Below are 19,861 nucleotides of genomic sequence, written 5' to 3' on the forward strand. Positions count from 1 at the left end.
ATAGGGGTTATTGACATGTAATTTTAGTTGGCATACAATCAAGCCTGCTAGATTTTTTCTTTCTTTTTGCTTATGATTCTCTAGATAACATGATTATTGTCAAGATCTACCAGATATCCAGCTGGTCAGTTAGGATAATGAGCCAAATTGAAACTAGCAATTAAGACTTTATTCACTTACTAAAAGAAAAGTGCTTGCTCCCTCAGTGTTCCATTTTTCCCCGTGGATTGGTGCCAGGTGAGGATCAGTCAGGTGATTTGCAGTGCAGGTGGAGGAAATTGTGTCTTTACTGAGGGAGCCTGGAACTAAAGTCTCCTGCTATTTTATGAACCTGAGTCCTGAAGTAGGGAGCGGAAGAAGGGCTAGGAGTGGAAAGTATTGAGTCATAATGGAAAAAAGTGCTTCAAGGATATTCCCCACCCCTTCAATGGGAAGTCTCAGTGGAGACACCTGAAAAATGTCTGACCAGAGACATCTTCCCTCTCCCACCCCTCAATAAGGAGCTCTTTGAATGGAGGCAGTAAGGCTAGGAATGCAGCTGTGTGTGTGAACATGTCCAAGAGGGTGGTCCAGGGGCTGAGAGGCTGAGTCTTTGAACTCCCTTCGAATGCGCTGATTCTGCACCAAGTTTGACATGGGGAGGGCATCTTTCCACCCATAAGAACTACTAGGTAAAGCTTTTGTAGTTACCTGTGGTTGGGCTTGAAAGATCACACATAAGATTTTGGCTTGGAGTCAGACTCCTCAATTATAAATAAAAATTACTCATGTTTTTATCTTTGTATTAGCTAGTGTGTGTGTGTGTGTTTGTGTGTGTAAACATTTAGCTTTTTACATTTTCTGGAATTAATTATCCTATGTTGCAGTAAGTAGTCATCTACTATATACTATTAAATCTAAAACTCTATTATAAGATTATTTTAATTTACATATCTGTAAGAAAGAAAAAAATACTTCCAATTAAACTATGACCCTTCATTAACTGTAAGACATAGACTGATTTCAGAAATAATAAAATATGAAAACGTGTGTCTTAGAATCAGTGAAATGTATAACATTTTGTTACTAATCTATAACCAGTGGTCATTCTATCAATAGTTGAATACATACTTTTATCACTAGTGTGAAATATTTAAGAAAAAATAAGTCCACATAAACACAGGTTATGCTGACCCTCCAATCTGTTCTCTTACTCTTCCATCTATTATTACACTAATCAATTCACTTTTAAATTTGTGTTTATTTTTAAATACTGGATAGTGTCTTACTCTTCAAAGTTCTGTTGAATTTTTGGCATATTTTCTCTTACATATGAAGTTTAAAGATTTATAAAAGTAATTTATTCAAGCTTTATAAAAAGAATTATTAGACATCATTATTTCACTGAATTAACACATAATTTTGGATAGTATTGACATCATTATAACATCAAGCTTTCCAATAGACATTTAAATTGTTCCATTATTTTGCACTTAGACAATGCATATTTACATACGTGTAAACTAAAATTTTGTATTTAGGTTAAATTTCTGAAAGTGAAATTGTTGAGTCAAAGGATACTTAAATTTTATTTTTATTTATTTTTTATTTTTGACATCTTTATTGAAGTATAATTGCTTTACAATGGTGTGTTAGTTTCTGCTTTATAACAAAGTGAATCAGCTATACATATACATACATCCCATATCTCCTCCCTCTTGCATCTCCCTCCCACCCTCCCTATCCCACCGCTCTAGGTGGTTACAAAGCACCAAGCTGATCTCCCTGTGCTATGTGGCTGCTTCCCACTAGCTATCTATTTTACATTTGGTAGTATATATAAGTCCATGTCACTCTCTCACTTCTTCCCAGCTTACCCTCCCGCCTCCCCATGGCCTCAAGTCCATTATCTACGTCTGTGTATTTATTCCTGTCCTTCCCCTAGGTTCTTTAGAACCATTTTTTTGTGTGTGATTCCAAATGTATGTGTTAGCATATGGTATTTATTTTTCCCTTTCTGAGCTACTTCACTCTGTATGACAGTCTCTAGGTCCATCCACCTACTACAAATAACAATTTCATTTCTTTTTATGGCCGAGTAATATTCCATTGTATATATGTGCCACATCTTCTTATCCATTCATCTGTCGATGGACTCTTAAGTTGCTTCCATGTCCTGGCTACTGTAAACAGAGCTGCAATGAATATTGGCATAGATGACTCTTTTTGAATTATGGTTTTCTCAGGGTATATGCCCAGTAGTGGGATTGCTGGGTCATATGGTAGTTCTATTTTAGGTTTTTTAAGGAAACTCCATACTGTTCTCCATAGTGGCTGTATCAATTTACATTCCCACCAACAGTGCAAGAGGGTTCCCTTTTCTCCACACCCTCTTCAGCATTTATTGTTTGTATATTTTTGGATGATGGCCATTCTGACTGGTGTGAGGTGATACCACACTGTAGTTTTGATTTGCATTTCTCTAATGATTAGTGATGTTCAGCATCCTTTCATGAGTTTGTTGGCAGTCTGTATATCTTCTCTGGAGAAATGTCTATTTAGATCTTCTGCCCATTTTGGATTAGGTTGTTTGTTTTTTTGATAATGAGCTGCTTGCAAACTTTGGAGGTTAATCCTTTGTCAGTTGCTTCATTTGCAAATATTTTCTCCCATTCTGAGGGTTGTCTTTTCATCTTGTTTATGGTTTCCTTTGCTGTGCAAAAGCTTTGAAATTTCATTAGGTCCCATTTGTTTATTTTGTTTTTATTTCCATTTCTGTAGGAGGTGGGTCATAAAGGATCTTACTGTGATTTATGTCATAGGGTGTTCTGCCTATGCTTTCCTCTAAGAGTCTGATGGTGTCTGGCCTGACATTTAGGTCTTTAATCCATTTGGAGTTTACTTTTGTGTATGGTGTTAGGGAGTGTTCTAAATTCATTCTTTTACATGTAGCTGTCCAGTTTTCCCAACACCACTATTTAAGAGGCTGTCTTGTCTCCATTGTATATTCTTGCCTCTTTTATCAAAAACAAGGTGACCATATGTGCATGGGTTTATCTCTGGGCTTTCAATCCTGTTCCATTGATCTATATTTCTGTTTTTGTGCCAATACCATACTGTCTTGATTAATGTACTTTGTAGTATAGTCTGAAGTCTGGGAGCCTGATTCCTCCAGCTCTGTTTTTCCTTCTCAAGCTTGCTTGGGCTGTTCGGGGTCTTTTGTGTTTCCATACAAATTGTGAAATTTTTTGTTCTAGTTCTGTGAAAAATGCCATTGGTACTTTGAAAGGGATTGCAATGAATCTATAGATTGATTTGGGTAGTATAGTCATTTTCACAGTGTTGATTCTTCCAGTCCAAGAACATGGTATATTTCTCCATCTTTCATCATTGTCTTATAGTGTTCTGCCTAGAGGTCTTTTGTCTCCTTAGGTAGGTTTATTCCTAGGTATTTTATTCTTTTTGTTGCAGTGGTAAATGGGAGTGTTTCCTTAATTTCTCTTGCAGATTTTTCATCATTAGTGTAAATGAATGCAAGAGATTTCTGTGCATTAATTTTGTATCCTGCTACTTTACCAAATTCATTGATTAGCTCTAGTAGTTTTCTCCAGCATCTTTAGGATCCTCTATGTAGAGTATCATGTCTTCTCCAAACAGTTACAGCTTTACTTCTTCTTTTCCGATTTGGATTCCTCTGATTTCTTTTTCTTTTCTGATTGCTGTGGGTAAAACTTCCAAAACTATGTTCAATAATAGTGGTGAGAGTGGGCAACCTTGTCTTTTTCCTGATCTTAGTGGAAATGGTTTCATTTTCTCACCATTGAGGATGATGTTCGTGGTGGGTTTGTCATATATGGCCTTTATTATGTTGAGGTAAGTTCCCTCTATGCCTAGTTTCTGGAGGGTTTTTATCAAAAATGGGTGTTGAATTGTGTCGAAAGATTTCTCTGCATCTATTGAGATGATCATATTGTTTTTCTCCTTCAATTTTTTAATATGGTGTATCACATTGATTGATTTGCATATATTGAAGAATCCTTGCATTCCTGGGATAAACCCCACTTGATCATGTGTATGATCCTTTTAATGTGCTGTTGGACACCGTTTGATAGTATTTTGTTGAGGATTTTTGCATCTATATTCATCAGTGATATTATTCTGTAGTTTTCTTTTTTTGTGACATCTTTGTCTGGTTTTGGTATCAGGTTGATGGTATCCTCGTAGAATGAGTTTGCGCGTGTTCCTCCCTCTGCTATATTTTGGAAGAGTTTGAGAAGGATAGGTGTTGGCTCTTCTCTAAATATTTTGATAGAATTCACCTTTGAAGCCATCTGGTCCTGGGCTTTTGTTTGTTGCGAGATTTTTAATCACAGTTTCAATATCAGTGCTTGTGATTGGCCTGTTTATATTTTCTATTTCTTCCTCGTTCAGTTTTGGAAGGTTGTGCTTTTCTAAGAATTAGTCCATTTCTTCCGGGTTGTCCATTTAATAGGCATATAGTTGCTTGTAGTAATCTCTCATGATCCTTTGTATTTCTGCAGTGTCAGTTGTTACTTCCCCTTTTTCATTTCTAATTCTATTGATTTGAGTCTGCTCCCTGTTTTTCTTGATGAGTCTGGCTAATGGTTTATCAATTTTTTTCTCTTCTCAAAGAACCAGCTTTTAGTTTTATTTGATATTTGCTATTGTTTCCTTCATTCCTTTTTCATTTATTTTTTAAATTTAATTTTACTTATTATTTTATACAGCAGGTTCTTATTAGTCATCAATTTTATACACATCAGTGTATACATGTCAATCCCAATCGCCCAATTCATCACACTACCATCCCCACCCCGCTGTGTCTTTCCCCCCTTGGTGTCCATACATTTGTTCTCTACATTTGTGTCTCAACTTCTGCCCTGCAAACTGGTTCATCTGTTCCATTTTTCTTGGTTCCACATACCTGCGTTAATATACGATATTTGTTTGTCTCTTTCTGACTTACTTCACTCTGTATGAGAGTCTCTAGATCTACCCGCGTCTCAACAAATCTCAACAAGTGACCCAATTTCGTTCCTTTTTATGGCTGAGTAATATCCCATTGTATATATGTCCCACATCTGGATAAGACGAATGGATAAATTCATCTGTCGATGGGCATTTAGGTTGCCTCCATGACCTGCCTATTGTAAATAGTGCTGCAATGAAATTGGGATGCATGCGTCTTTTTGAATTATGGTTTTCTCTGGGTATATGCCCAGTAGTGGGATTGCTCGGTCATATGGTAATTTTATTTTTAGTTTTTTAAAGGAACCTCCATACTGTTCTCCATAGTGGCTGTATCAATTTACATTCCCACCAATAGTGCAAGAGGGTTCCCTTTTCTCCACACTCTCTCCAGTATTTGTTGTTTGTAGAATTTGATGATGCTCATTCTAACTGGTGTGAGGTGATACCTCACTGTAGTTTTGATTTGCCTTTCCCTAATAATTAGTGATGTTGAGCAGCTTTTCATGTGCTTCTTGGCCATCTGTATGTCTTTTTTGGAGAAATGTCTATTTAGGTCTTCTACACATTTTTGGATTGGGTTGTTTTTTTCTTTAATATTGAGCTGCATGCACTGTTTATATATTTTGGAGATTAATCCTTTGTCCGTTGATTTGTTTGCAAATATTTTCTCCCATTCTAAGGGTTGTCTTTTCATCTTGTTTCATGGTTTCCTTTGCTGTGCAAACGCTTTGAAGTTTCATTAGGTCCCATTTGTTTATTTTTTTAAAATTTCCATTACACTAGTAGTTGGATCGAAAAAGATCTTTCTGTGCTTTAAGTCAAAGAGTGTTCTTCCTATGTTTTCCTCTATGAGTTTTACAGTGTCTGGTCTTACACTTAGGTCTCAAATCCATTTTGAGTCTATTTTTGTGTATGGTGTTAAGGAGCATTCTAATTTCATTCTTTTACATGTAGCTCTCCAGTTTTCCAATCACCACTTATTGAAGAGGCTGTCTTTTCTCCGTTGTATATCCTTGCCTCCTTTGTCATAGATTAGTTGACCATAGGTGCGTGGGTTTATCTCTGGGCTTTCTATCTTGTTCTATTGATCCATGTTTCTGTTTTTGATCTATGTTTTGATCTAAACATTTATCTATGTTTCTGATTACTGCAGCTTTGTAGTATAGTCTGAAGTCAGGGAGTCTGATTCCTCCTGCTCCATTTTTTTCCCTCAAAACTGTTTTGACTATTCGGGGTCTTTTGTGTCTCCATACAAATTTTAAGATTTTTTGTTCTAGTTCTGTAAAAAATGCCATTGGTAATTTGATAGGGATTCCATTGAATCTGTAGTTTGCTTTGGGTAGTATAGTCATTTTCACAATATTGATTCTTCCAATAGAAGAAAATGGTATATCTCTTCATCTGTTGGTATCATCTTTAATTTCTTTCATCAGGGTCTTATAGTTTTCTGCGTACAGGTGTTTTGTCTCCCTAGGTAGGTTTATTCCTAGATATGTTATTCTTTTTGTTACAATGGTAAATGGGAGTGTTTCCTTAATTTCTCTTTCAGGTTTTTCATCATTAGTGTATAGGAATGCAAGAGATTTTTTTTTCATTTATTTCTGATCTGATCTTTATGATTTCTTTCCTTCTGCTAACTTTGGGAGTTTATTTTTTCTTCTTTATCTAGTTGCTTTAGGTGTCAGGTTAGCTTGTTTATTTGAGATATTTCCTGTTTCTTGAGTTAGGATTTTATTGCTATAAACTTCCCTCTTAGAACTGCTTTGTCTGCATTACATTGGTTTTTGTTTGTCGTGTTTTCATTGTCATTTTTTTCTAGGTGTTTTTCGATTCCCTCTTTGATTTCTTCAGTGATCTCCTGGTTATTAAGTAGTGTATTGTTTAGCCTCCATTTGTTTGTATTTTTTACGGATTTTTTCCTGTTAATTGTTATGTTGTCTCATAGTGTTGTGGTCAGAAAAGATACTTGATACGATTTCAATTTTCTTAAATTTACTAAGGCTTGATTTGTAACCCAAGATATGATCTATCCAAGAGAATGTTCCATGAGCACTTGAGAAGAAAGTGTATTCTGTTGTTTTTTGATGCAAGGTCCTATAAATATCAATTAAGTCCATCTTGTTTAATGTATCATTTAAAGCTTGTGTTTCCTTATTTATTTTCATTTTGGATGATCTGTCCATTGGTGAAAGTGGGATCCTACTATGATTGTGTTACTTACTGTCGATTTCCCCTTTTATGGCTGTTAGCATTTCTTTATGTATTGAGGTGCTCCTATGTTGGGTGCATAAATATTTATAATTGTTATATCTTCTTTTTGGATCGATCCCTTGACCATTATGTACTGTCTTTCTTTGTCTCTTGTAATAGTCTTAGTTTTAAAGTCTATTTTATCTGATATGAGAATTGCTACTCCAGCTTTCTTTCGATTTCCATTTGCATGGAATATCTTGTTCCATCCCCTCACTTTCAGTTTGTACGTGTCGGTAGGTCTGAAGTGGGTCTCTTTTAGACAGCATATATACGAGTCTTGTTCTTGTATCCATTCACCCAGTCTATGTCTTTTGGTTGGAGCATTTAATCCATTTACATTTAAGGTAATTATCAATATGTATGTTCCTATTACCATTTTCTTAATTGTTTTGGGTTTGTTATTGTAGGTCTTTTCCTTCTCTTGTGTTTCCTGCCTAGAGAAGTTCCTTTAGCATTTGTTGCAAAGCTGGTTTGTTGGTGCTGAATTCTCTTAGCTTTCGCTTGTCTGTAAAGGTTTAAATTTCTCCATGAAATCTGAATCAAATCCTTCCTGGATAGAGCAATCTTGGTTGTAGGTTTTTCCTTTTAATCACTTTAAATATGTCCTGCCCCTCCTTTCTGGCTTGCAGAGTTTCTGCTGAAAGATCAGCTGTTAACCTTATGGGGATTCCCTTGTGTGTTATTTGTTGTTTTTCCCTTGCTGCTTTTAATATTTGTTCTTTGTATTTAATTTTTGATAGTTTGGTTAATATGTGTCTTGGCGTGTTTCTCTTTGGATTTATCATGTATGGGACTCTCTGTGCTTCCTGGACTTGATTAACTATTTCCTTTCTCATATTATGGAAGTTTTCAACTATAATCTCTTCAAATATTTTCTCAATCCCTTTCTTTTCTCTTCTTCTTCTGGGACCCCTATAATTTGAATGTTGGTGTGTTTAATATTGTTCCAGAAGTCTCTCAGACTGTCCTCAATTCTTTTCCTTCTTTTTTCTTTATTCTGCTCTGCAGTAATTATTACCACTGTTTTATCTTCCAGGTCACTTATCTGTTCTTCTGCCTCAGTTATTCTGCTATTGATCCATTCTAGAGAATTTTTAATTTCATTTATTGTGTTGTTCAGTACTGTTTGTTTGCTCTTTAGTTCTTCTAGGTCCTTGTTAAATGTTTCTTTCATTTTCTCCATTCTATATCCAAGATTTTGGATCACCTTTTCTATCATTATTCTGAATTCTTTTTCAGGTAGACTGCCTATTTCCTCTTCATTTGTTAAGTCTGGTGTGTTTTTTACTTTTCTCCTTCATCTGCTGAGTGTTTCTTTGTCTTCTCATTTTGCTTAATGTACTGTGTTTGGGGTCTCCTTTTCGCAGGCTGCAGGTTCATAGTTACCATTGTTTTTTGGCTGCCCCCAGTGGCTAAGGTTGGGTCAGTGGGTTGTGTAGGCATTCTGGTGAGAGGGACTAGTGCCTGTGTTCTGGTCGTTGAGGCTGGATCTTGTTTTTCTGGTGGGCAGGTCCACGTTTGGTGGTGGGTTTTGGGGTGTCTGTGACGTTATTATGATTTTAGGCAGCCTCTCTGCTAATGGGTGGGGTTGTGTTCCTTTCTTGCTAATTGTGTGGCATAGGGTGTCCAGCACTGTAACTTGCTTGTTGTTGAGTGGAGCTGGGTTTTGGCTTGAGATGGAGATCTCCTGGAGATTTACGCCTTTTGATATTACGTGGAGCTAGGAGGTATCTCGTGGACCAGTGTCCTGAACTTGTTTCTCCCACCTCAGAGGCACAGCCCTGATGCCTGGCTGGAGCACCAAGAGCCTGTCATCCATGTGGCTCAGAATAAAAGGGAGAAAAGAAGGGAAAGAAAGAAAGAAAGAAAGGAAGAAAGGAAGGAAGGAAGGAAGGAAGGAAGGAAGGGATAAAATAAAATAAAACAGAATAAACAGTTATTAAAATAAAAAAGAAAAACTAATTATTGAAAAAAAATTTTTTTAAATAATTAAAAAAAAAGACAGAATAACTAAATCAAAAAGCAAATTCACCAATGATAACAGGCGCTGAAAACTATACAAAAACAAAAACAAAACAAAACCATATAAAAAACAAAAAAGAAGAACGGACAGACAGAACCCTAGGATAAATTGTAAAAGCAAGTCTATACAGACAAAATCACACACAGAAGCATAAGCATACACACTCACAAAAAGAGAAAAAGGGAGAAAAAAAAAATATATATCGTTGCTCCCAAAGTCCATCTGCTCAATTTGGGATGATTCGTTGTCTATTCAGGTATATTCAACCGATGCTGGGTACATCAAGTTGACTGTGGAGATTTAATCCGCTGCTCCTGAGGCTACTGGGAGAGATTTCCCTTTCTCTTCTTTGTTTGCAGTGCTCCTGGGGTTCAGCTTTGGATTTGTCCCTGCCTCTGCTTGTAGGTTGCCTGAGGGCGTCTGTTCCCACCCAGACAGCATAGGGTTAATATAGCAGCTGATTAGGGGGCTCTGGCTCACTCAGGTCGGGGGAGTGGTGGGTACGGAATGCGGGGTAAGCCTGCGGCGGTAGAGGCCAGCGTGACGTTGCACCAGCCTGAGGCGCACAGTGTATTCTCCCGGGGAAGTTGTCCCTGGATCACGGGACCCTGGCAGTGGCGGGCTGCACAGGCTCCTGGGAGGGGAGGTGTGGAGTGTGACCTGTGCTCGCACACAGGCTTCTTGGTGGCGGCAGCAGCAGCCTTAACGTCCCATGCCCGTCTCTGGGGTTCGCGCTAATAGCTGCAGCTCGCGCCTCTCTCTGGAGCTCCTTTAAGCAGCGCTCTTAATCCCCTCTCCTCGCGCACCAGGAAACAGAGTCAAGAAGAAGTCTCTTGCCTCTTCAGCAGTTTCAGACCTTTTCCCAGACTCCCTCCCGGCTAGCTGTGGCACACTAGTTCCTTCAGGCTGTGTTCATGCAGCCAACCCCAGTCCTCTCCTTGGGATCCGACCAAAGCTGGAGCCTCAGCTCCCAGCCCCCGCCCGTTCCAGCATAAGAGCAGCAAAGCCTCTCGGGCTGGTGAGTTCTTGTTGGCCCTGATCCTCTGTGTGGGAATCTCTCCACTTTGCCCTCTGCACCCCTGTGGCTGCGCTCTCCTCCGTGGCCCCGAAGCTCCCCGCTCCGCCACCCGCAGCCTCTACCTGCGAAGGGGCTTCCTAGTGTGTGGAAACTTTCCTCCTTCACAGTTCCCTCCCACTGGTGCAGGTCCCGTCCCTATTCTTTTGTCTGTGTTTGTTCTTTTGCCCTACCCAGGTACGTGGGGGAGTTTCTTGCCTTTTGGGAGGTCTGAGTTCTTCTGCCAGTGTTCAGTAGGTGTTCTGTAGGAGTTGTTCCACATGAAGGTGTATTTCTGATGTATTTGTGGGGAGGAAGGTGATCTCAACATCTTACTCTTCTGTCATCTTGAAGCGCCTCCTCTGCTGTAGCTTTTGAAGTAGCTTATCAACTTGGCCCTTACCCCAAAGCAGTCACTGATGGACAAGACAAAATTACTATGCTTGAGTAAGTGCACTAAAATTCATTTCCAATTTCTTAGAGAATATCAAGTTTTTAAAATCCCTCAACACCAATAGGACTTCAATCTAGAGAAACTGAGTAGTCCTCTAATACAGGGGTCCCCAACCCTGGTACCGGACTGCAGCCTGTTAGGAACCAGGCCGCACAGCAGGAGATAAATGGTGGGTGAGCAAGCGAAGCTTCACCTGTCGCTCCCCATCGCTCGCATTACTGCCTGAACACACCCCCACCCTAGAGAAAAATTGTCTTCCACAAAACTGATCCCTGGTGGCAAAAAGGTTGGGAACCACTGCTCTAATACATTCTGGCTTCATGGATTATGGCTACACTCTGCATGCTATATCCCCTTTTACCCAAGGGTGCATGGGCCTTCACCGATTGCACTGTTCTGTTGAGTTTTACTTAATTCTGTGGAAATATTCAAACAGATGAAGAATTTTGTGAAGATTTTTCTTTTAATTCAGGATGTCTTCTCACCATAGGTCTAAGATAAAGCCTACACCTGATGCTGTATTAAATTTCTGATTTCTAGTGGATATTTGTTCTCTGCAACCCAAATAGAAAGCAGATCCCTTGAGATTGTCTTAATGTATGTTAAAAATACCAACTAGAAATGGGAAATAAGAATAAATTAGTGGGTACTTCAGGAAGGAGGTATCTTGGGGCAATGAATAAAATGATACCAGAAAGGAATACCATCTGTCTAGAAGAGTTGTGAACCACCGTAGAATAAGGCTACTATTTCAGCAACTATCAGGTGTGTTCCAAGAGACTTGACATGAAGACTTCATAAAAAACAAAACAACTATGCTTACATTAAAGGAAAAGAAAAAAAATCCAAGAAACTCACCAACTAGAGGCAAATCAAGAAGGGGATGAAGAGCCTCCTTAGAAGCAATGGGAAAAGTATCAGGGGATTTACCACTGCTTCCTACTTTTTCCAGTGGTCCTCTCAGTGTCCCGTCCAGTGGCTCTACTGGGTGGTGAGCCTGCCCTTGCGGTACGCGGGCCTCTCACTGTTGTGGCCTCTCTCGTTGCGGAGCATAGGCTCCGGACGCGCAGGCTCAGCGGCCATGGCTCACGGGCCTAGCCGCTCCGTGGCATGTGGGATCTTCCCAGACCGGGGCACAAACCCGTGTCCCCTGCATTGGCAGGTGGACTCTCAACCACTGCGCCACCAGGGAAGCCCCAAGCCTGCCCTTTGAGACTGAGCGGTAGGTATCCCTGCTCCTTGGGGTCTTTGCACTCTGGGCCTGTGGTGAAACTAGTGGCCCTGATAATCTCTGAATCACTTTTGGGTCTTTCTTCCTTTTTCTTGAAGGATAACACACATTTGCAGTTGAATAGCTCTCTGTTCCTGTCCTGTGAAATCCAGAAGTCTGATAGCTTTCTTCATTCTGTCCTGCCTTCCCTGTCCCCTTTAATTCAAACTGGCAGTATCTCTACTGGTAGGTATGATCCCATTTCCATTCCTGACTTTTGCTGAGGTGGCTGATTAAGTCTATAAGTTGCGTCAATGATCTTTTAATCGAATGGTTGTTCAGCCACACTCTTAGTGTTCTTTTCAGGACATATTTTCTCATTTTTTGCAATATGGATAAGCTGAGCATTTACCAAACCTTCAGGTCCTGGTTCCTTTCTGCTTAACAATTCCTTCTTCAATTCATCTCTTTCTTTTCACCTTTTACTATAAGCAGTCAGAAGGAATCAAGCCACTCCTTCAACACTTTGCTTAGGAATCTCCTCAGCTAAATATTCAGTTTTATCACTTGCAAGTTTTACCTTCCAAAAAAGACTAGAACATAGTTCAGTCAAGTTATTTGCCACTTTATAACAAGTATCACCTTTCCTCCAGTTTCCAAAAACATAGTCCCCATTTATGTCTGAAACCTCACCAGAATCACCCTTAATGTACATATTTCTAGCATGCGTTCAAAACTCTTCCAGCCTCTACCAATACCCAGTTCCAAAACCATTCCTACAGTTTTTATGTATTTGTTACAGCAGCACCCTACTCAGTACCAGAAGCTGTCTTTGTCTGCTTAGGCTGCCATAACAAAATACCACCGACTGGGTGGCTTAAACAGCAAAGATTAATTTTCTCACAGTTCTTGAGGCTGGAAGGAGTCCAAGATCAGGGTTCAGGATTCTAGCCTGGTTAAGTTCTGGTGATGGCTCTCTTCTGGCTTGTAGATGATACTTTCTTGCTCTCTCCCTGCTACGTGAGGACACAGGGAGAAGGCAGCATCTACACGCTGGGAAGAAAGCCATCACCAGAAAGCAGCTATGCTGGCACCCTGATCTCAGATGTCCAACCTCCAGAACTGTGAGGAAATGAATCTCTGTTGTTTAGGCCCCTAGTCTGTGGCATTTTGTTATGGCAGCCCAAACAGTTTAAGACATTCTGATAGATCTTTGCCTGGACTTAATTTTCACTCTGTTGAACTTTCTCAATTACTTAGAATTATTATAAGTGGTGTAATTTTAGCTTTGCATGTTCCTAAATGTATAAGAATAAAACATTGTGAGGATATATTCTTGGATCATGTTTTTTCCTCTGGAAATCTGTTTTCTTAGCTTACATGAGAAACTTGATGCTGTTTTGACTTCCTTTCTTCTGTAAGTAATCTATTATTTCCATCTGTAGACTTATAAAATTTTCTCTTCATCTCTGTCATTCAGAAAATTCTTTAGCTACCTCTTTTGAAATTAATCCTATTTTAAACCAGTGAGTCTTTCTATTTGAAATTTTAAACCTTTATATTATTCAGGGAACTTTTCTTCCATTATCTGTTTGATTGTTTCTTCTTGATTATCCCTCTCTCTTTTTAGAAAGCCCTGGATTAGTTCCATATCTCTTATCTTTTTACTTGTGATTTCTATTATTTTTGCTTTATGTCTTCCTTTGACTTCCCAAAAAGTAATATGGTTTCCAGCATTTTTGAGTTTCATTATGGAAAGTAAAAAATTTGAAACTATATTTCTCTTTCCTAAAACTATTTATTTTGTAGTTCTCTGATTGTTCCATTGTGCTATGTTGTAAAACCTTAAGAATTTACATTACAGCTCCTTCAAGGTTGTCTTTTATTTTTCCAACTAAATATATCCTCAGTGGAAATCACTGCTCTGAACACTTGGCTTGGTCTCACTCCTTAAAATTAGTGTGTTCTTATGATTTGTAATATTTCTCTGTCTACTCAATGTGTTTGGGTGAGAGTTTCCTCAAACATATTTTAGTCATCATTTCAGGTTCACCAGGAAACTGATTTGAAATGATTAGGGATACAAAATGTGCTTCTTTGCTATTAGGCAAGCAATAACTCAGTTGGCTCAACTGAGGTTAGATGTTCAGGCCTTTAGCTTTTCGTGCCTTTGTCAGTATAAATGAGAGAGAGTTAGCTTTCTCCCAAATGCACTGAAGGAGAGCAGTTGATTCCAACAGTCAATTTCTACTAAAATGTGGTTAACTACATCCTGATTATTGAAATTCCATCACAACTACACATATAGGGCAGGACAAAACCCTTTAGAGGCCCTACTCCTTGAAAAAAAAATGGTATGTCTCCTGTCCTCCCCACACACTACATATAATCCACAATAAAACTAATAAGCATAAGAAAACCCAACCATGTTGTGATCCTCACATGATACTTTAAAAACAAGCATCAAATACTATTAATGTTTAAATTTTCCTGTAATCCCCGCTTTAGTATTGCCAGAAGCACTTGCTTGTTTGATCAAGTAATAATCCAACAGTGTACATATTGTGAGCAGGTTGGGGGGCTCATCTATATGTGTTGAGGGAATCCGTCCAGCTTTCTGAGCTGGAATGCTCTAGCAGCTATGAGTTCGAAGTCTTTGCTCTTATGCTATCAGGAAGCAGCACCTTCTCCCAGGCTTCTGGACCTGAGTCCTCCTCTGGGGCAGTAAGCAGGGACATTCTAATGCTAACTTCTCCTGGCACTGACTGCCCTATTCTTTCTGGAGTAGAAGCTTAAGATGTGTTTGGGAGCCCTATTATTTTCCAGGAATAAGTTTCACTCAAAATACAAGTTGAGCTGTCTCTAACAGAATAGGGAGAGAAAGGGAGTCATAGATATGTGCTCAGGCAGCTACTTTTCAAGAATTTCTGAAAACATGCTTTCAATATAATTTTTAGGAGATATCATTCAATTTCCATAAAATGAGGTGAACAAGGCTTATTTATAATTTGACAATTTGCTGTCCACAGAATGTTTCAACATTACTTGAATTCTTTTTTTTTATTGAAAAAAATTTATCTTAAGAACTAGAGCTGAAATTGTACATAAAATGATGTTGCCTTGAGTGCTTTTTATAAGAGTAAATGTTCTTCCAGGACTAGATTCAATTAACTACATTAGCTTAATGAGAAGTCCAAGTTCCCATCTACCATCTTTTTTAAAAAAATTTATTTATTTATTTTTGGCTGCCTTGGGTCTTTGTTGCTGTGCGCGGGTTTTCTCTAGTCGCAGCGAGCAGAGGCTACTCTTCGTTGCAGTGCACGGGCTTCTCATTGTGGTGTCCTCTCTTGTTGCAGAGCACAGGCTCTAGGCACGCGGGCTTCAGTAGTTGTGGCACACAGGCTCAGTAGTTGTGGCTTGCGGGCTCTAGAATGCAGGTTCAGTAGTTGTGGCGCACGGGCTTGGTTGCTCCATGGCATGTGGGATCTTCCCGGACCAGGGCTTGAACCTGTGTCCCCTGCATTGGCAGGCGAATTCTTAACCACTGTGCCACTAGGGAAGCCCCCATCTACCATCTTTGATGTTCACAATTATACTAAATTTATCTGTATGAAAACTGGTGATTAGGGCAGGAAATTGATTTTACATTTTGAAATTCTAAATTGAGAGTTTCCTTGGAGATATGTGTTGATTGCCTAGTTGGTATTTTGGAATGCTAATTATTTTTTCATCAAAATGGACACATACATGATCTTCTATTCATCCCATCTATGTCTGTTTCTCTTTGACTCGCTCAGATTCCTAATGGAGAAGAAAGTGTAGCCAGCAATATTGCCTTCTTCCCAGCTTGATTTAAGGATGTACTTTATCCACACCTGGCTCTTTTCCAGAGTCAGAGAGTTCTGAGTCAGTTCTCTGCACCCCCTTTCCCTCACTTTTCAGTTGCACTCAAAAAGTGAAAAATGACTTCTCATAAAAATGATGGGGGTAACTGTTGACATCAGAACAGGACTCTCTCATAGATTTCTGCCAAGATTTCATTCTCTGTGTAGAGAATTATTCACATCTTTATTTAGTACAACTGAGTAACCCAAATGGTTGAATAATAGTCACAGAGAAGATAGTAGGAGTAATTCTCTTATTGCAGAGAGAATTTTACTTATATTGACTTAAAACAAAGACGTCAATTCCTTTACAATATCTGAAGAAGAACACTTATTTTTCATGCCCCACACTCAGAGGTAAAGGAAATCACATTTAATTCTTTAGTTTAGGGGTCACTTTTGATTCCTAGCTCATCTTCCGTTTTTGTCTCCTTTCCATGGGAGGAGAGATGTCTTTTTGTACTTAGTGAGATTGGAAAAAAAGACATTCTTCCAGCACGTCTCTGTTACATAGAGTACAGGTAAAACGTACCCTTTCCCCACTCTTGTTCCTGTGAGGCGTGCTTAACAAGGAAACAAGATCGAGTGGCTGAGTGGCAGGGGCAGGAACTGTAATGCTGTTCTGTGCCCCTTTGGAGTAGGCCATGGTTCCCCAGCTATAGGTAAAACAATCCAAAACAGGAAAATAGAGGTCAAAAACCAGATATGTGTCAGCTTAGGGCCTTTGCATTCACTGTCTCCTCTACCTGAATGCTATTGAGAATGCTAATTCTCTCAAATATGCTGGTACCCTTTGTGTCTTTGCTCAAATACCCCTTTTTAGTGAGGCCTTTCCAGACCTCCCTACTTAAAATAGCAATCATCTTTCTAGCACTCCTTATACCCATTTCTGGATATGGCATATAGCTTATTATTTCATCATTGTCTGTCTTTTCCCTAGAATGTAAGCTCCATAAGAATGTAACTTAACTGCTCTATCCCCAGTGCTTAGAATAGTTCCTAGCAAACCTCTTTAAGTATTTTTTTAAATTATTTTTTAAAATTTATTTTATTGAAGTATAGTTGATTTACAATGTTGTGTTAATTTCTACTGTACAGCAAAGTCATTCAGCTATACATATATATATATATACATTCTTTTTCATATTCTTTTCCATTATGGTTTATCACAGGATATTGAATATAGTTCTCTGTGCTATACAGTAGGACCTTCTTGTTTATCCACTGTATATATAATAGTTTGCATCTGCTAAGCCCAAACTCCCAAGCCATTTCTCCTTCACCACCCCACCCCTGTCTAAGTATTTTTTGAATAAATGAATCAATGTGTTCCATTTTAGTCTTTTAATCAAGCTGTGTTCTCAAAGTTAGTTTTACAAAAACAAAAAACCTGTTCTTTGGAAAATAGAGTTTGTATTACATTCTAGTTCCTATATAGTTCCTATGTATATTTCTCAAATTTGTTAGCCACTTTGGTGAAAAGGATTGTGATTTATGAGTACCCCTGGACCCAGAGAGTAATATGTGAAAATCACAGACTGTATCAGCCAAAGCTGGCAAGTTTTGTTGGGGAGGGGGTGTATGGGAAGACTGCATAGGGATTTGGTAGATTCACTTTCATTTTTTGCTTTGATAATTACACACACACACACACACACACACACACACACACACATATATATATATCTGTGGCAGCTACCTCAGATTTAAGGGATTATGAGTTTCTATCCTCATTATATTTTTGAGGACTTTACTTCAAATTTTCTAAAATGACTATACATGATCTATACACTACACAGGGAATAATAAGCTCTATTGAAGAATAATTCTAAAGCAAAGGAAGGAGCTTCCTTTGGTAATAATATGTTCCACTTGACATGTTGAAGAGAACTTTCTGTCCTCTGCTTGATAGCAACCCTGCTGGAATGCTGATACACACAGAACACCTGCACTTCTAGACTTGAAACAAATCCCAATTGTTCCCATGTTCATGCAGTGCATTTTCTCAGAGTAATGCTTTTATCATAACATTAATTTACTCATTTGAAGAGTAGGATAGTCTTCTAATGGGAGTAGTTTCTCTTCTAATTAAGGTGACTGGCAGGTTGCAGACACATGGTCCATTTTAAAAAGGATTTGTTTTGAATTTAGACTCTTAACTCCTCTCTGCAAAAGATGTTTTTATTAGCTCAATATTATGCAGTACACTTTTGCACTTTTCCCAAGAAAATAAGTTTATTAATTCATTAAAAAATTATTGATCACCTCCTAGGTTTCAGGCACTAGCTTAAGCACCAGCAACATGGTGTTGAATTCAAACAGACATGGTTCCTGACAGATTTTACTGCTCTCAAGGGGCCCTGCTTAATTCTCAGATAGACCTTCCGTTCCAGCCATGCTATATTTTCAATAGCCTTTCTGTAGTCTCAGAAGCACCTTTGAAAGCTCTATAACTTTTCATATTTCTCACGTAGTTTTTTTGTTCTGTAAATTTTGTTTCAGAGCCAGATATGGCAATTTCAGCTGACTTCTAATGACTTTTTCAAAAAGGGGTTTCTTTATAATGTGAAGAATACACGTTCCTTGAATTATGTAAGGAAAAGTCAGCTACCTTTCTGCTGTTATTTTGTGCTGGAACCACGTGCCAGTACACTTAGAATACAGTCACACACACATGCATTGCTTTCAAACTGGGGGTCTTATATTAACACTTAACCCATGCATGTAACTGTTATGCTTTATTCCCTATCTGAAATTTCCTCTTCCTCATTCCATTTACTTTCTCTCAGTCTTCTCTCAGATATCACCTATTCAGTCCATTTCAAGAAGGTTTGTCTCCCTTCTGCGCCGCTGAAGCACTGATGTTGTGCACCATATGGTTATTTGGCACTTACAGTGGGAAGAAGCTATTGTCTATCACTGTTATTCACAGTTGCCGTCTGCTTGGTGTGCAGCTATGCAAGCTATTTTTAATATGTTCAGCAAGAAGAGTGTCTGGTGCTTTTAAAACCAGAAATAAACTTACACGAATCTATAAACTTCAGTAAAGAAGTTAAGTATATTTAATTTTAAATCCTTGAAATGTGAACAGAGTCTGTTGCTGATTAGAAAACGATAGTTATGAATAAATATGCCAAGCATAGCCATCATTTTTTGCTATTCCTTTTTGTCCCTGATTATATGAGGGGATGGTTGCAAATGGTCAGTTTCTTCCTGTTGCAGAACTGTAGCTAAAGTATTTGCAAAAACAGAGCCTGGTATAAATGCTCGAGACAGTGCTGTAAGAAATCTAAGTTTCAGTGGAGTAGGCTTAGGTTGCCCTGTCAGTTGAGGCTGTTCCAAAGGAGGCTTTAGGCACCCAGGTGTGTTTCATGTTTTCTCTCAATAGGGTTAAAATAACCTACTGAGAGTGGTTAAGCACTGATGATGGTTAATTTTAGTGTGACGATGCCTCACCATACATAGTGTAATAAAGACTGACTCCATTTTCTGATGTGTGACTGTTGACAACTTCTAAGCCCACCCTGTCTCTTCTTCTTTGCCCAGCTCTGGACAAGCTGATAAGAAAACCCAGGTGCTGCCTCCTTTGGCCCTGTTGATTCAAACCATGGAAGCTCCTGCCCATGCATGGGAACCTTCTTCCGGCCCTGCTCTCTAACTACATTAAAAATCCCATGCTCTCTGAAGCTGTTTCAGACTTACTTGGGAGGCCTGCCCTGCTCTGCTCAGAAAAGCTTCAATTATGTAAGTAATAAACCATACCATTTCACACGCTCCTGGTGTGTGTGATGTCATTGATCTTAACATGAACATTTTTTTTTGGGGGGGGACATCTGCTTTTAGCAGGGTAGCCATAAAAGCCTGTATTTGAATTATAAAATTTTGCCATAGATGGTGTTTGTTTAAAATGATAGACTTTAACGCTTCGCTATCTTTTTTTTTTTTTTTTTTTTTTTTTGCGGTACGCAGGCCTCTCACTGCTGTGGCCTCTCCCGTTGTGGAGCACAGGCTC

Source organism: Lagenorhynchus albirostris, chromosome 4 (assembly GCF_949774975.1).
Source record: "Lagenorhynchus albirostris chromosome 4, mLagAlb1.1, whole genome shotgun sequence".
Taxonomy (NCBI): domain Eukaryota; kingdom Metazoa; phylum Chordata; class Mammalia; order Artiodactyla; family Delphinidae; genus Lagenorhynchus; species Lagenorhynchus albirostris.